Here is a 15,159-nt window from a genome sequence, read left to right as displayed (position 1 = left end):
TCTAGCAGTGTGTGGGACTTGGTCTATTAGTCCATCTATACTGACCTCCATCAGGTTGCAAATTAAAAATAATTTTTTTCTGCATCTAACCCAGCCAATAGTTTTGGCCTAATTCCACAGTTTGGCCACTCAGCTCTGCTCGGTTACCATCCATTGTTTTTTTGTGCAAACAACTCCAGAGTTGTGAATTAGTTAACCACCAAAATGAGTGGAAAAAGGCCTGCTGCTGGTGGAAAGGGGAATAGGCGTGTTGGGAAGGGGAAAAAAGGTTGTGTCCGTGGGGTAGGTGCAGAAGAAAGACCATCTTCCAGCCAAACTAAAATGTCTACTTCTTTTAGCGGACAATGTGATAAGATCCCTTTCTTACGGCCACGCCAATCGCTACAAATTCCAGATGAGGCACAAAAACAGCAGGTGCTTCAACGGATATCAAGTGCTCCTTTAAGTGGGCTCTCCTCCACATCAACTTCAACATCACAAATACTCCAGTCCTCAAAGGTGTCACCCAAATCGCACTTGCTTCCTCACAGCTCCCAAATCTCCAGCTGCCCGTCTGAGTATGAGGTAGAACAGATGGTTGAGTCTGCAGAGCTGTTTACTCATACTATAGCCTGGGAATCAGAGGTCGACTCCAGCGCTTCTGTGAATCCAGACGAGGAAATGATCTGCACTGATGCCCAGAATCTTTATGAGTCGGATCCAGGACCAGACGCAGAAGGTTCTGACCATAATGTAGACCCTCATTCCCAAACTGTAACTCCTGTTGGTGGAGACAATGAGGAAGACGATGATAAGACTCAAATACCTGATTGGAGCGACAACTTTAGTTTTTTGTCAGGGCAGGAACAGGTTGGCTCTGAGGACGACGGGTGTGATAACGCACAGGGTGATGATGATGAGGTCGGAGATCCCACTTACTGTCAACCCACAGTCAGCCAAGAGATGAGGTCAGCAGAGGAGGTGGAGGAAGATGCTAGTGACGACGAGGTCAGGTTGCGCCTTCCTGGACAGAGACGTAGTACTGGAAGCACGTCAACAACTGCATCCTCAAACACAACTCTGCCTCTCACCACAAGTCGTGGTGGCTCTTCAGGTCGCATGGGTGCTAAGCCTTGCATAGCCTGGGCATTTTTTCAGATCGATAAAGATGACCCAACTCGTGTTATCTGTAACATTTGTCAGCAAAAGCTAAGTAGAGGCCAAAAAATACATAGTTTGAGTACTTCATGCATGAACCGGCACATGGACATGAAGCATAAGTTGCAGTGGGAAGCTCAGTGTGCTACAATGCGGTCTAGCCGGCCGGGCCAACCACCGTCTGCCATATCTTGTGCATCCGCGGCCTCTTCATCCTCTGTGACTGGGGGGACAGCAGTCACACCTGTTTTGGGGCGCAGACCTGCCACCTCTTTACCCGCAACAGCCAGCGTGATTGGCAGGTCATCATTTTCTTTGGAAGTGGTAACACCAGCTGGTCTTGAGCGCTGTCCGACATCGATAGCACCACCTTTGGATCAAGGCAACCTAACATGTCCGCCTGCATCTTCCTCACAGACCGGCAGTTTGCCGGGGACACCCTTATCAACCCCGTCTAAGCACAATAGCCAGCCCTCGGTCCCTCAGATGTGGACAAGTAAAAGACCATTTCCTCCTAGCCATGAGAAAGCTAAGAGGTTGAATTTCACCATCTGCAAGCTCTTGGCTACAGAAATGCTGCCTTTCCGCCTGGTGGACACAGAGGATTTTCGAGACCTTATGTCCGTCGCAGTGCCCCAGTACCAGATGCCCAGTCGGCACTACTTCTCAAAGAAAGGTGTGCCTGCGCTCCACCAGCATGTCGCACACAACATCACCGCTTCTTTGAGAAACTCTGTGTGTGACAGGGTGCATTTCACCACAGACACTTGGACGAGTAGGCATGGACAGGGGCGTTACATGTCGCTGACTGGGCACTGGGTAACTATGGTGACAGCAGGACAAGGGGCTGCTGTCCAAGTCTTGCCGTCTCCACGAGTTGTGCGTCAATCCTCTTTATGTCATTTTTCCTCCACTGCTTCTGCCTCCTCAACCTCCTCTCGGTCTTCCACCTGCACCCAAAGCCTGTCTGGTCATGCCACAAGCTTTCTAACTGCGCAGAAGGGATCCTGCACACCTCCTTACTATGCTGGCAGTAGGGCTCAATGTCATCAGGCGGTTTTTACATTGAAATGTCTGGGAAATGTGAGTCACACAGCTGAGGAGTTGTGGTCAGCTCTGGAGAACCAATTTCATGAATGGTTGTCTCCACTGGACCTGAAACCAGGGAAGGCCGTGTGCGACAATGCTGCAAACCTGGGTGCGGCCCTTCGCCGGGGCAATGTCACACACGTGCCTTGTATGGCTCACGTGTTGAACCTGGTTGTCCAGCAATTTTTAGCCCACTATCCCAGACTAGATGGCCTTCTGCAGAGGGCACGGTCGCTGTGTGCTCACTTCCGCCGTTCGCATCCCGCAGCTCAGCGACTTACATCTCTACAGAAGTCGTTGGGCCTGCCACTTCACCGGCTAAAATGCGATGTGCCTACCCGGTGGAATTCAACTCTGCACATGTTGCAGCGACTGTGGCAGCACCGACAAGCCCTGGTGCAATACGTTCTGACGTATAGCCTGGGCCAACGAGATTCAGAGGTGGGGCAAATCACGCTGGAGGAGTGGTCTCAGATCAGGGACCTATGCACCCTTCTGCACAGTTTTGAAATGGCGACGAAGATGTTTAGTGCTGACGATGCCATTATCAGCATGACTATTCCGGTGATTTACATGCTGGAGCACATGTTAAACAGAATTCGGAGTCAGGTGGTGGCACAAGAGGAGGTGGAGGAAGTAGAGGAGGAGGAGTTGTATGCGGAAGGGCTAACATCTGCAAGGTCCAGACGGTCGGCAGCACCAAGGCGGCAGGCATGTGAGGGTGGGGGAGATGATTTTACCAGGGCGCATGGTAGCAGCCAAACTAGTGAGGAAGGTGCAGGAGCCCAGGAAGAAGTGGAGGACGAACTGATGGAAGACTCATCAGATGACGGAGACCTTGATCACATTTCTGTTGTGCGAGGTTGGGGGGAGAGGACAGAGGAAGGAAGCATGATTGCTACCTCGCCACCAACACAACAGGGACTTGGTGCTCCTGGATGCCCAACACACATGAGTGCCTTCTTGCTGCACTACCTGCAACATGACCCTCGAATTGTGAGAATTAGAAATAATCCTGACTACTGGGTTGCCACACTGTTAGATCCCCGGTACAAAAGTAAATTTGCAGAAATTATTCCTGCCATAGAAAGGGATGCACGCATGCAGGAGTATCAGCAGAGACTGTTGCAGAATCTTACATGTGCTTTTCCACAAAATACCAGTGGTGCACGTAGTGAATCTCACAGTTCCAACTTGCCAACCGTGGGACCGTCAAGTGTTCAGCACTCAAACCGTAACAGAACCACAGTATCTGCTGGTAACATCAATTTTGCGGAATCATTTCACCACTTTTTTAGCCCATCCTTTGCAAGGCCACAGGAGACAAGAAGTCTGACACATAGTCAACGCCTAGAGACGATGGTACAGGAGTATCTCCAAGTAAACATTGAAGCCACGACTGTGTCACTGGACCCTTGCTCTTTTTGGGCTTCCAATCTGGATAAATGGCCGGAGCTAGCCACTTACGCCTTGGAGATCTTGTCATGCCCCGCAGCCAGCGTTCTGTCTGAACGTGTGTTCAGCGCTGCTGGTGGTGTGCTGACAGATAAGCGCACGCGGCTCTCCACTGATAATGTAGACAGACTCACGTTCATAAAGATGAACAAATCATGGATCCGAAACGACTTTTCTACCCCTGTGTCATCCTGGGGAGAGTAAAAGCTTGATGATTGGTTAAAATCACCCTACCAACCGTTTTAAGCTTTCAAATTACTAATCATGTTTATCTGTATCTTGACTGGAAAATAATTTGGGCTTTGTAGCAGTGTGCAGCACTGATCCTATTAGGCCATCTATAATAAGCTTCACCAGATTTAAAATTAAAAATAATTTTTAGCTGCATCTAGCCCGGAAAATAATTTTGGGGCTCCGAGATGCGCAAGACACATAAGTGCCTTCTTGCTGCACTACCTGCAGCATGACCCTCATATTGTCAGAATTCGAAGTAATCATGACTACTGGGTTGCCACACTCTTAGATCCCCCAAACTTTTCGATCAACCTTTTCATTTTAATAAAGACCAAAAAAATGGTCATTTTTGAAATTATAAGCATTAGCAGGTTGTTAGAAACTGAAATCAAACAGTTTTCAACTCAAAACTTTATTCTAGGTGATGTTACATTTTCACATAGGACCCCTTGTTCGAAAGGAGCTTCTGAACTCTCTCGTCCATTGAATTTGTCAGGTTTTGGATGGTTTCTGCTTCAATTGTTTTGCATGAGGACAGAATACCCTCCCAGAGCTGTTGCTTAGATGTGAACTGCCTCCCGCCATCATAGACACTCCTTTTAATGATGCTCCAAAGGTTCTGAATGGGGTAGAGGTCAGGGGAGCATGGGGGTCACACCATAAGTTTGTCCCCTTTTATGCCCATATCAGCCAGAGATGCAGATGTTTTATGTGCAGCATGAGATGGTGCATTATCATGCAGAAAAATGATCTTGCTGTGAAATACACGGTTCTTCTTCTTGAACCATGGCAGGAAGTGCTGTTTGAGAAAATCCACATACATTATGGAGTTCATCTTTAGCACCTTCAGGGATCCTAAAGGGGCCGACAATCTCTCTCCCCATGATTCCAGCCCAAAACATTACTCCACCTCCTCCTTGTTGGCGCTGTAGCCGTGTTTGCGTGGGGTGTCCATCAACCAGCCATCCTCCACTCCATTCATCTGGACCATCGAGCGCTGCACGGCACTCATCCGTGAACAAAACAGTTTTGAAATCAGTCTTCATGTAATGTTTGGCCCACTGGAGCCGTTTCTGCTTGTGTGAAGTGGATAGAGGAGGTCGACAGGATGGCATATGCACAGCTGCAAACCTCTGAAGGACCCTGCATCTTGTTGTTCGGGGGACGTTGGAGGCACAAGCAGCTTCAAAAACTTGTCTGCTGCTATGACAAGGCTTTTTTGCCGCTGCTGTTTCAACCTGACGTAATTGCCTGTAGGAAAGAGTCCTCAATTTGCCCTTATCAGCACGCACACGTGTGTACTGTGAATCAGCTACATACTTCTTGATTGCCAAGACACTTCATCCTGATCATCGCACAATGTTGATTGTAGTCATGCCTTGACCTAAACACTCCACAATTTGTTGCTTCTCAGCAGCCGACACATCCTTTTTCTTTCCCATTTTGGCAGAAAATGTAGGCTGCTTAATAATGTGAGAGAGCCTTCTTAAGTAGTCTTGCCTTTCATTGGACACACCTGCCAAACTAATTAGCACAGGTGTCTGCAATTGCTTACAGTGATATAAAGACCCCTGACACACATCACCATCAATGAGTTTAACTGACAAACAAACAAATTCTTCCCTTATCACTCCTAAACACTTTTTGCATAATAATTTGGAACGCGGTGTACATGTGCTTTTCCACAAAACACCAGTGGTTCACGTAGTGAATCTTACAGTTCTAACTTGCCAACCGTGGTCTGTATGGAATTGTTCAATAAAGGGCCCAAAATTAAGATAACATAGATGGGAGAGGTCTCTATGAATAGGAATTCCTAAGTATTTGATACCCTGTGAGGGCCAGGCAAAGGGAAAGTTGGACTGGATGGAATCCTATATGGATTTAGGGAGGGAGACATCGAGGGCCTCAGACTTCGCTGCATTGATTTTAAAATTTTACCATGTAACAAAGTGATCTATTTCAGCCATAACAGCAGGGATGGATATATGTGATTGAGTGATATATACTAGGACATCATCAGCAAATAGAGAGCACTTGTACTCGGTGCCTCCCACCTCAATCCACCTAATATTGGGGTTATGGCGAATTGATGAGAGCAGGTGCTCCGTCACTAGGATGTATAAGAGAGGGGACAGAGGACATCCCTGCCTTGTCCCATTGGTGATTGTGAAAGGTGATGAAAATGTTCTGACGCACCCCCTGGGCCTTGGGACACCCGGAGCCGGACCCTTTTTGGTGGATGCTGGTGGTTGTAGTCTTCGTGGCGGCGATCCGGTTCCGTGGCTCAGGGCGGTCAAACCAGTGGCGGAACTATTTATGTGGTTTTGATGTTTAAATGTCCGACTACGCCACCCGTGGATTGCGGTCAGAGTGAACCGCCGCTACAGGGCAGACCGCTAAGGCTGGTGTTGTGGGTGCAGCAGAGCGTAGCATAACTCCCCACGGGAGGAGTATAGCCTCAGGGCAGTGTATGCGGAGGATGGGGGTGATGGTGCAGGGCAGCAGCAGTAACGACACGGAGTCAGTGATGCAGTTCAGGGCCTTTACTCACAGTTCTTATTATCCAGACCACGTCTGCAGGTAACGGCTGCCCACGTCGTACTGTGCTCACCAGGTGAGGGGCTCAGACAACTCCCAGATAACTTTGGAGCGCTTCACAGGACCCCCTTTGTGTGTCCTTTGTCTGGCCTTTCTTACCAACACTTCTGTCCGGCTGCCTCGGGCCTCCTCTTGGTAAACTTGGCGCTAGTTTCCCTGACCCTATGTGGTGCCTTCCTAGCGGGTGGAGCAAGGGGCTGCGCCACATAAAATGTCAGAGCCTCCGGTTTCTAGCTGAGGGTCGTTTCCTGCCTCCACTAGTTCGGGGACCGGTCTCCCCCTTTGGCCTGACCCCTCCACGCAGGTGGATTCGGGCGTGCGGTGGCGACTCGCCCGTCCGCACCCCTGGGATCCCTTCATTCCTCGTTCCTGGAGCCTTCTCCGCTCCTCTTCCTTCCTTCCCCCTCTTGCAGGCCTGGGCCTCTGTTACTAGGCCCGCCTCCGGAGCAGAGCTCATGCAGAGCCCCTGCTCCCTGCCACCTCTGCTCAGACTTCTCTGCACTGAACTAAGATGGTGCCCACCTTTTATACTCCCTTCTCAATGCACCCAGGAACTGCTTCCTCCCTGCTCCTGCACTGCAGGGTTCCCCTTCCTCAGTGTTCCCTCCCCCCACTCCAGCCAGGGACAGGGACTGTCGTGCCCATCTCAGGGGCATATTGGTCGCCCTGCCCCACGGCAATGTGGTGTAATGCATGCAGGTGTCGGGTCCTGATCCACACTCCATCCTTATCTGAGAGTGAGATATCACACCTCTGGGTGAGGTGCAATACGTCTGTAGCAACCGAGCCCTCGGTGCTACAGTTCCATTTATCTTCAGCCTAGGTGACGTATTGTGATACAGGGCCGTGATTTTGGCTATAAAAGGGTCCCCTAGACACCTACCCCAAGCTTTTTAAGAGAATCATATATGGCGTGCCAGGAGACTCTATGGAATGCTTTCTCAGCATCCAGGAAATACTTTGTGCCTAGTAGCAGTGTCTGCTAGTCAGCGGATTATCCCGGCTGTTAAGCAAGCTACACCACCTGTAGTTTGGACACTTAATTTTTTCAAAGGAAATGCTTCGGGACCACGGGATACTTAGTGAAGAGCATCAGGAGGCACCCCAAGGCATAGGGGCTGGGACTGGCACTAGGATGCCTTGCGGTGGACAGCCGAGCTCGATCCTTATAAAAGCTTTTTAACTGCAGCAGCTTTAGTGGACGCTACTGGAGCTGGAATTACGCGGCTGCTGGCATGAGACTTGCCCTCCAATAGATCCTTGTAAATGGATTTAAAGTGTATTCATTCAAATTAGAGGGACAATTTAAATTAAAAAGCTTAGAGCTGCCTCCACCACAGGGGGGCTCTCTCGACCCACCAGCGGACAGGCACCAGTATTGGGAGAGGGGGGCTGGCCGTCAGGGTTCACCGCGGCTCTGGCACAAACCCGGCGACACGGAGGTGGCACGGGCAGGAGCGGACTGGCCGTCTCGGCTTCTCACTTTTTGGAATTTAGAAGGGCATGACATGCCTATATCTGTGTCTCCCCCTCCTTTTACTCCTCCACCTCTTTTCTTTTCGCATGACTATATGTACTTGTCACTTTTCCATGTGTTAGTTGTGTCTTCTGAGCAGTTTGTCAGCTTTTGGACACCTTTGAAGGTGTTTTCTATGTGTTTCTATGTGTTTTTGTTTGCCTGCCATTGGTTTTAACGGTGTTCGAAGGTGTTCGACGAACAGTTCGACGAACAGTTCGGCGAACATACGGGTGTTCGACGAACCGAACCGAACTCGAACACTACGGGGGTGGCTCAACACTAGCAATGACGTAAATAATGGACCCTCAGATTAAAAGATGGTTGCTTTACAGACTGAGCTATCCAGTTTCTTTCTAAGTGCACTTTTGCAACATTTTCAAAAAAAATGTCTCTGTCCATATTTAAGTTTACTCAGAAACATTATCATCCAATATGACTGTTGAAAGCCAAAACCAAGCACATAATCAATGATTTGTCGTGAATTTGGACATATTCAAAGACATGTTTTTTTCTCTAGTGTAAAAGAGCATTTTATTTCTCATGTCATACAAGTGAATTAAGCATGCAACTAATCTTCAAGCACAAGCTGAGATTTAAACAATACAAAGTGATCTGTTGAGATTTAAAAGCTTAATGCCTGAACAGGGACTTGAACCCTGGACCCTCAGATTAAAAGTCTGATGCTCTACCGACTGAGCTATCCAGGCTCCTTCTGAACAAACTTAGCACATTTTTCAAGATTTGCTTCCGATTCATCTAAATGTATCTTCAGATATGTTGATTTTTTTCATATGTGTGTACATACCCAAAACCAAAGCCAGCACATAGTCTGCCAGCACATAGTCTGACAGCATAATGAGGTGTCAGGTTACATCTCTTTTTATACTCTATGTATAGGAAACAGGGGAAGAGGAATGATGAGTATTCAGCCCAGTGAAAGGCTATCAGATTTGGGCAGTTAAAGGCAGGTGAAGTTGCATCATCAAGCGGTTGATTTAGTTTACTCCAAAGCTGAATTCACATTCACACAGCTCAGTATTGATTAATTTTGACTTTCATATTGGTACTGCTAAATGTGCTGCAAAGAAAAAAAAGTAGGAATCACTCTGATTCTGTGTGTTTTTTATGGGAGACATCATAGCTGCTAGTTTCCATCCATCAGCTTAAAGAGTACTGAAAGTTAGACATAGAGTCTACAGAGGGAAAAATGCAGAAAACAAGTCATAAAATTGCCAAAGTAGTGTTAATCCTCATATCCACATGACATTTATTTCTGAAAAGCTAGGTATGATTTAAACAAAGCTAAATGATAGGTCTAGGTTAAAAAGCCTCAAAACTGAACAATGATGTAAATAATGGACCTTCAGATTAAAAGACGGGTGCTTTACAGACTGAGCTATCCAGGTTCTTTCTAAGTGCACTTTTGCAACATTTTCAAAAAAAATGTCTCTGTCCATATTTAAGTATATTCAGAAAAATTATCATCCAATATGACTGTTGAAATCCAAAACAAAGCACATAATCAATGATTTGTCGTGAGTTTAGACATATTCAAAGACATGTTTTTTGTTTTTTTCTCTACTGTAAAAGAGCATTTTATTTCTCATGTCAAACAAGTGCATTAAGCATGCAACTAATCTTCAAGCACAAGCTGAGATTTAAACAATACAAAGTGATCTTTTGAGATTTAAAAGCTTAATGCCTGAACAGGGACTTGAACCCTGGACCCTCAGAATAAAAGTCTGATGCTCTACCGACTGAGCTATCCAGGCTCCTTCTGAACAAACTTAGCACATTTTTCAAGATTTACTTCAGATTCATCTAAATGTATCTTCAGATATGTTGATTTTTTTCATATGTGTGTACATACCCAAAACCAAAGCCAACACATAGTCTGCCAGCATAATGAGGTGTCAGGTTACATCTCTTTTTATACTCTATGTATAGGAAACAGGGGAAGAGGAGTGATGAGTATTCAGCACAGTGAACGGCTATCAGATTTGGGCAGTTAAAGGCAGGTGAAGTTGCATCATCAAGCGGTTGATTTAGTTTACTCCAAAGCTGAATTCACATTCACACAGCTCAGTATTGATTAATTTTGACTTTCATATTGGTACTGCTAAATGTGCTGCAAAGAAAAAAAAGTAGGAATCACTCTGATTCTGTGTGTTTTTTATGGGAGACATCATAGCTGCTAGTTTCCATCCATCAGCTTAAAGAGTACTGAAAGTTAGACATAGAGTCTACAGAGGGAAAAATGCAGAAAACAAGTCATAAAATTGCCAAAGTAGTGTTAATCCTCATATCCACATGACATTTATTTCTGAAAAGCTAGGTATGATTTAAACAAAGCTAAATGATAGGTCTAGGTTAAAAAGCCTCAAAACTGAGCAATGATGTAAATAATGGACCCTCAGATTAAAAGACGGGTGCTTTACAGACTGAGCTATCCAGGTTCTTTCTAAGTGCACTTTTGCAACATTTTCAAAAAAAATGTCTCTGTCCATATTTAAGTATATTCAGAAAAATTATCATCCAATATGACTGTTGAAATCCAAAACAAAGCACATAATCAATGATTTGTCGTGAGTTTAGACATATTCAAAGACATGTTTTTTGTTTTTTTCTCTACTGTAAAAGAGCATTTTATTTCTCATGTCAAACAAGTGCATTAAGCATGCAACTAATCTTCAAGCACAAGCTGAGATTTAAACAATACAAAGTGATCTTTTGAGATTTAAAAGCTTAATGCCTGAACAGGGACTTGAACCCTTTACCCTCAGAATAAAAGTCTGATGCTCTACCGACTGAGCTATCCAGGCTCCTTCTGAACAAACCTAGCACATTTTTCAAGATTTACTTCAGATTCATCTAAATGTATCTTCAGATATGTTGATTTTTTTTCATATGTGTGTACATACCCAAAACCAAAGCCAGCACATAGTCTGCCAGCATAATGAGGTGTCAGGTTACATCTCTTTTTATACTCTATGTATAGGAAACAGGGGAAGAGGAGTGATGAGTATTCAGCCCAGTGAACGGCTATCAGATTTGGGCAGTTAAAGGCAGGTGAAGTTGCATCATCAAGCGGTTGATTTAGTTTACTCCAAAGCTGAATTCACATTCACACAGCTCAGTATTGATTAATTTTGACTTTCATATTGGTACTGCTAAATGTGCTGCAAAGAAAAAAAAGTAGGAATCACTCTGATTCTGTGTGTTTTTTATGGGAGACATCATAGCTGCTAGTTTCCACCCATCAGCTTAAAGAGTACTGAAAGTTAGACATAGAGTCTACAGAGGGAAAAATGCAGAAAACAAGTCATAAAATTGCCAAAGTAGTGTTAATCCTCATATCCACATGACATTTATTTCTGAAAAGCTAGGTATGAATTAAACAAAGCTAAATGATAGGTCTAGGTTAAAAAGCCTCAAAACTGAGCAATGATGTAAATAATGGACCCTCAGATTAAAAGACGGGTGCTTTACAGACTGAGCTATCCAGGTTCTTTCTAAGTGCACTTTTGCAACATTTTCAAAAAAAATGTCTCTGTCCATATTTAAGTATACTCAGAAACATTATCATCCAATATGACTGTTGAAAGCCAAAACCAAGCACATAATCAATGATTTGTCGTGAATTTGGACATATTCAAAGACATGTTTTTTTCTCTAGTGTAAAAGAGCATTTTATTTCTCATGTCATACAAGTGCATTAAGCATGCAACTAATCTTCAAGCACAAGCTGAGATTTAAACAATACAAAGTGATCTGTTGAGATGTAAAAGCTTAACACCTGAACATGAACTTGAACCCTGGACCCTCAGATTAAAAGTCTGATGCTCTACCGACTGAGCTATCCAGGCTCCTTCTGAACAAACTTAGCACATTTTTCAAGATTTGCTTCCGATTCATCTAAATGTATCTTCAGATATGTTGATTTTTTTCATATGTGTGTACATACCCAAAACCAAAGCCAGCACATAGTCTGCCAGCACATAGTCTGCCAGCATAATGAGGTGTCAGGTTACATCTCTTTTTATACTCTATGTATAGGAAACAGGGGAAGAGGAATGATGAGTATTCAGCCCAGTGAAAGGCTATCAGATTTGGGCAGTTAAAGGCAGGTGAAGTTGCATCATCAAGCGGTTGATTTAGTTTACTCCAAAGCTGAATTCACATTCACACAGCTCAGTATTGATTAATTTTGACTTTCATATTGGTACTGCTAAATGTGCTGCAAAGAAAAAAAAGTAGGAATCACTCTGATTCTGTGTGTTTTTTATGGGAGACATCATAGCTGCTAGTTTCCATCCATCAGCTTAAAGAGTACTGAAAGTTAGACATAGAGTCTACAGAGGGAAAAATGCAGAAAACAAGTCATAAAATTGCCAAAGTAGTGTTAATCCTCATATCCACATGACATTTATTTCTGAAAAGCTAGGTATGATTTAAACAAAGATAAATGATAGGTCTAGGTTAAAAAGCCTCAAAACTGAACAATGATGTAAATAATGGACCCTCAGATTAAAAGACGGGTGCTTTACAGACTGAGCTATCCAGGTTCTTTCTAAGTGCACTTTTGCAACATTTTCAAAAAAAATGTCTCTGTCCATATTTAAGTATATTCAGAAAAATTATCATCCAATATGACTGTTGAAATCCAAAACAAAGCACATAATCAATGATTTGTCGTGAGTTTGGACATATTCAAAGACATGTTTTTTGTTTTTTTCTCTACTGTAAAAGAGCATTTTATTTCTCATGTCAAACAAGTGCATTAAGCATGCAACTAATCTTCAAGCACAAGCTGAGATTTAAACAATACAAAGTGATCTTTTGAGATTTAAAAGCTTAATGCCTGAACAGGGACTTGAACCCTGGACCCTCAGAATAAAAGTCTGATGCTCTACCAACTGAGCTATCCAGGCTCCTTCTGAACAAACCTAGCACATTTTTCAAGATTTACTTCAGATTCATCTAAATGTATCTTCAGATATGTTGATTTTTTTTCATATGTGTGTACATACCCAAAACCAAAGCCAGCACATAGTCTGCCAGCATAATGAGGTGTCAGGTTACATCTCTTTTTATACTCTATGTATAGGAAACAGGGGAAGAGGAGTGATGAGTATTCAGCCCAGTGAACGGCTATCAGATTTGGGCAGTTAAAGGCAGGTGAAGTTGCATCATCAAGCGGTTGATTTAGTTTACTCCAAAGCTGAATTCACATTCACACAGCTCAGTATTGATTAATTTTGACTTTCATATTGGTACTGCTAAATGTGCTGCAAAGAAAAAAAAGTAGGAATCACTCTGATTCTGTGTGTTTTTTATGGGAGACATCATAGCTGCTAGTTTCCACCCATCAGCTTAAAGAGTACTGAAAGTTAGACATAGAGTCTACAGAGGGAAAAATGCAGAAAACAAGTCATAAAATTGCCAAAGTAGTGTTAATCCTCATATCCACATGACATTTATTTCTGAAAAGCTAGGTATGAATTAAACAAAGCTAAATGATAGGTCTAGGTTAAAAAGCCTCAAAACTGAGCAATGATGTAAATAATGGACCCTCAGATTAAAAGACGGGTGCTTTACAGACTGAGCTATCCAGGTTCTTTCTAAGTGCACTTTTGCAACATTTTCAAAAAAAATGTCTCTGTCCATATTTAAGTATACTCAGAAACATTATCATCCAATATGACTGTTGAAAGCCAAAACCAAGCACATAATCAATGATTTGTCGTGAATTTGGACATATTCAAAGACATGTTTTTTTCTCTAGTGTAAAAGAGCATTTTATTTCTCATGTCATACAAGTGCATTAAGCATGCAACTAATCTTCAAGCACAAGCTGAGATTTAAACAATACAAAGTGATCTGTTGAGATGTAAAAGCTTAACACCTGAACATGAACTTGAACCCTGGACCCTCAGATTAAAAGTCTGATGCTCTACCGACTGAGCTATCCAGGCTCCTTCTGAACAAACTTAGCACATTTTTCAAGATTTGCTTCCGATTCATCTAAATGTATCTTCAGATATGTTGATTTTTTTCATATGTGTGTACATACCCAAAACCAAAGCCAGCACATAGTCTGCCAGCACATAGTCTGCCAGCATAATGAGGTGTCAGGTTACATCTCTTTTTATACTCTATGTATAGGAAACAGGGGAAGAGGAATGATGAGTATTCAGCCCAGTGAAAGGCTATCAGATTTGGGCAGTTAAAGGCAGGTGAAGTTGCATCATCAAGCGGTTGATTTAGTTTACTCCAAAGCTGAATTCACATTCACACAGCTCAGTATTGATTAATTTTGACTTTCATATTGGTACTGCTAAATGTGCTGCAAAGAAAAAAAAGTAGGAATCACTCTGATTCTGTGTGTTTTTTATGGGAGACATCATAGCTGCTAGTTTCCATCCATCAGCTTAAAGAGTACTGAAAGTTAGACATAGAGTCTACAGAGGGAAAAATGCAGAAAACAAGTCATAAAATTGCCAAAGTAGTGTTAATCCTCATATCCACATGACATTTATTTCTGAAAAGCTAGGTATGATTTAAACAAAGATAAATGATAGGTCTAGGTTAAAAAGCCTCAAAACTGAACAATGATGTAAATAATGGACCCTCAGATTAAAAGACGGGTGCTTTACAGACTGAGCTATCCAGGTTCTTTCTAAGTGCACTTTTGCAACATTTTCAAAAAAAATGTCTCTGTCCATATTTAAGTATATTCAGAAAAATTATCATCCAATATGACTGTTGAAATCCAAAACAAAGCACATAATCAATGATTTGTCGTGAGTTTGGACATATTCAAAGACATGTTTTTTGTTTTTTTCTCTACTGTAAAAGAGCATTTTATTTCTCATGTCAAACAAGTGCATTAAGCATGCAACTAATCTTCAAGCACAAGCTGAGATTTAAACAATACAAAGTGATCTTTTGAGATTTAGAAGCTTAATGCCTGAACAGGGACTTGAACCCTGGACCCTCAGAATAAAAGTCTGATGCTCTACCGACTGAGCTATCCAGGCTCCTCCTGAACAAACTTAGCACATTTTTCAAGATTTACTTCAGATTCATCTAAATGTATCTTCAGATATGTTGATTTTTTTCAT

The 15,159-nt window shown here is 43.3% G+C and overlaps 5 non-coding genes across 5 annotated transcripts; all 5 read right to left on the bottom strand.

The window, feature by feature from the left end:
• Nucleotides 1-8,669: 8,669 nt before the first annotated feature.
• TRNAK-UUU (transfer RNA lysine (anticodon UUU)) lies at nt 8,670-8,742 on the bottom strand. Its single transcript has one exon. It is a non-coding gene; the product is annotated as a tRNA-Lys (tRNA).
• A 992-nt stretch (nt 8,743-9,734) lies between these two features.
• On the bottom strand, nt 9,735-9,807 carry TRNAK-UUU (transfer RNA lysine (anticodon UUU)). The gene has a single exon. It is a non-coding gene; the product is annotated as a tRNA-Lys (tRNA).
• A 977-nt stretch (nt 9,808-10,784) lies between these two features.
• Nucleotides 10,785-10,857, bottom strand: TRNAK-UUU (transfer RNA lysine (anticodon UUU)). The gene has a single exon. It is a non-coding gene; the product is annotated as a tRNA-Lys (tRNA).
• A 2,036-nt stretch (nt 10,858-12,893) lies between these two features.
• On the bottom strand, nt 12,894-12,966 carry TRNAK-UUU (transfer RNA lysine (anticodon UUU)). The gene has a single exon. It is a non-coding gene; the product is annotated as a tRNA-Lys (tRNA).
• Nucleotides 12,967-15,002: 2,036 nt separating this feature from the next.
• Nucleotides 15,003-15,075, bottom strand: TRNAK-UUU (transfer RNA lysine (anticodon UUU)). The gene has a single exon. It is a non-coding gene; the product is annotated as a tRNA-Lys (tRNA).
• Nucleotides 15,076-15,159: the final 84 nt, after the last annotated feature.

Source organism: Phyllobates terribilis, unplaced genomic scaffold (genome assembly GCF_046119375.1).
Source record: "Phyllobates terribilis strain yellow unplaced genomic scaffold, ASM4611937v1 Scaffold_1__5_contigs__length_1240528914, whole genome shotgun sequence".
Taxonomy (NCBI): domain Eukaryota; kingdom Metazoa; phylum Chordata; class Amphibia; order Anura; family Dendrobatidae; genus Phyllobates; species Phyllobates terribilis.
The sequence above is the reverse complement of the archived record's forward strand: the minus strand, read 5'-3'. Positions and strand labels throughout refer to the sequence as shown.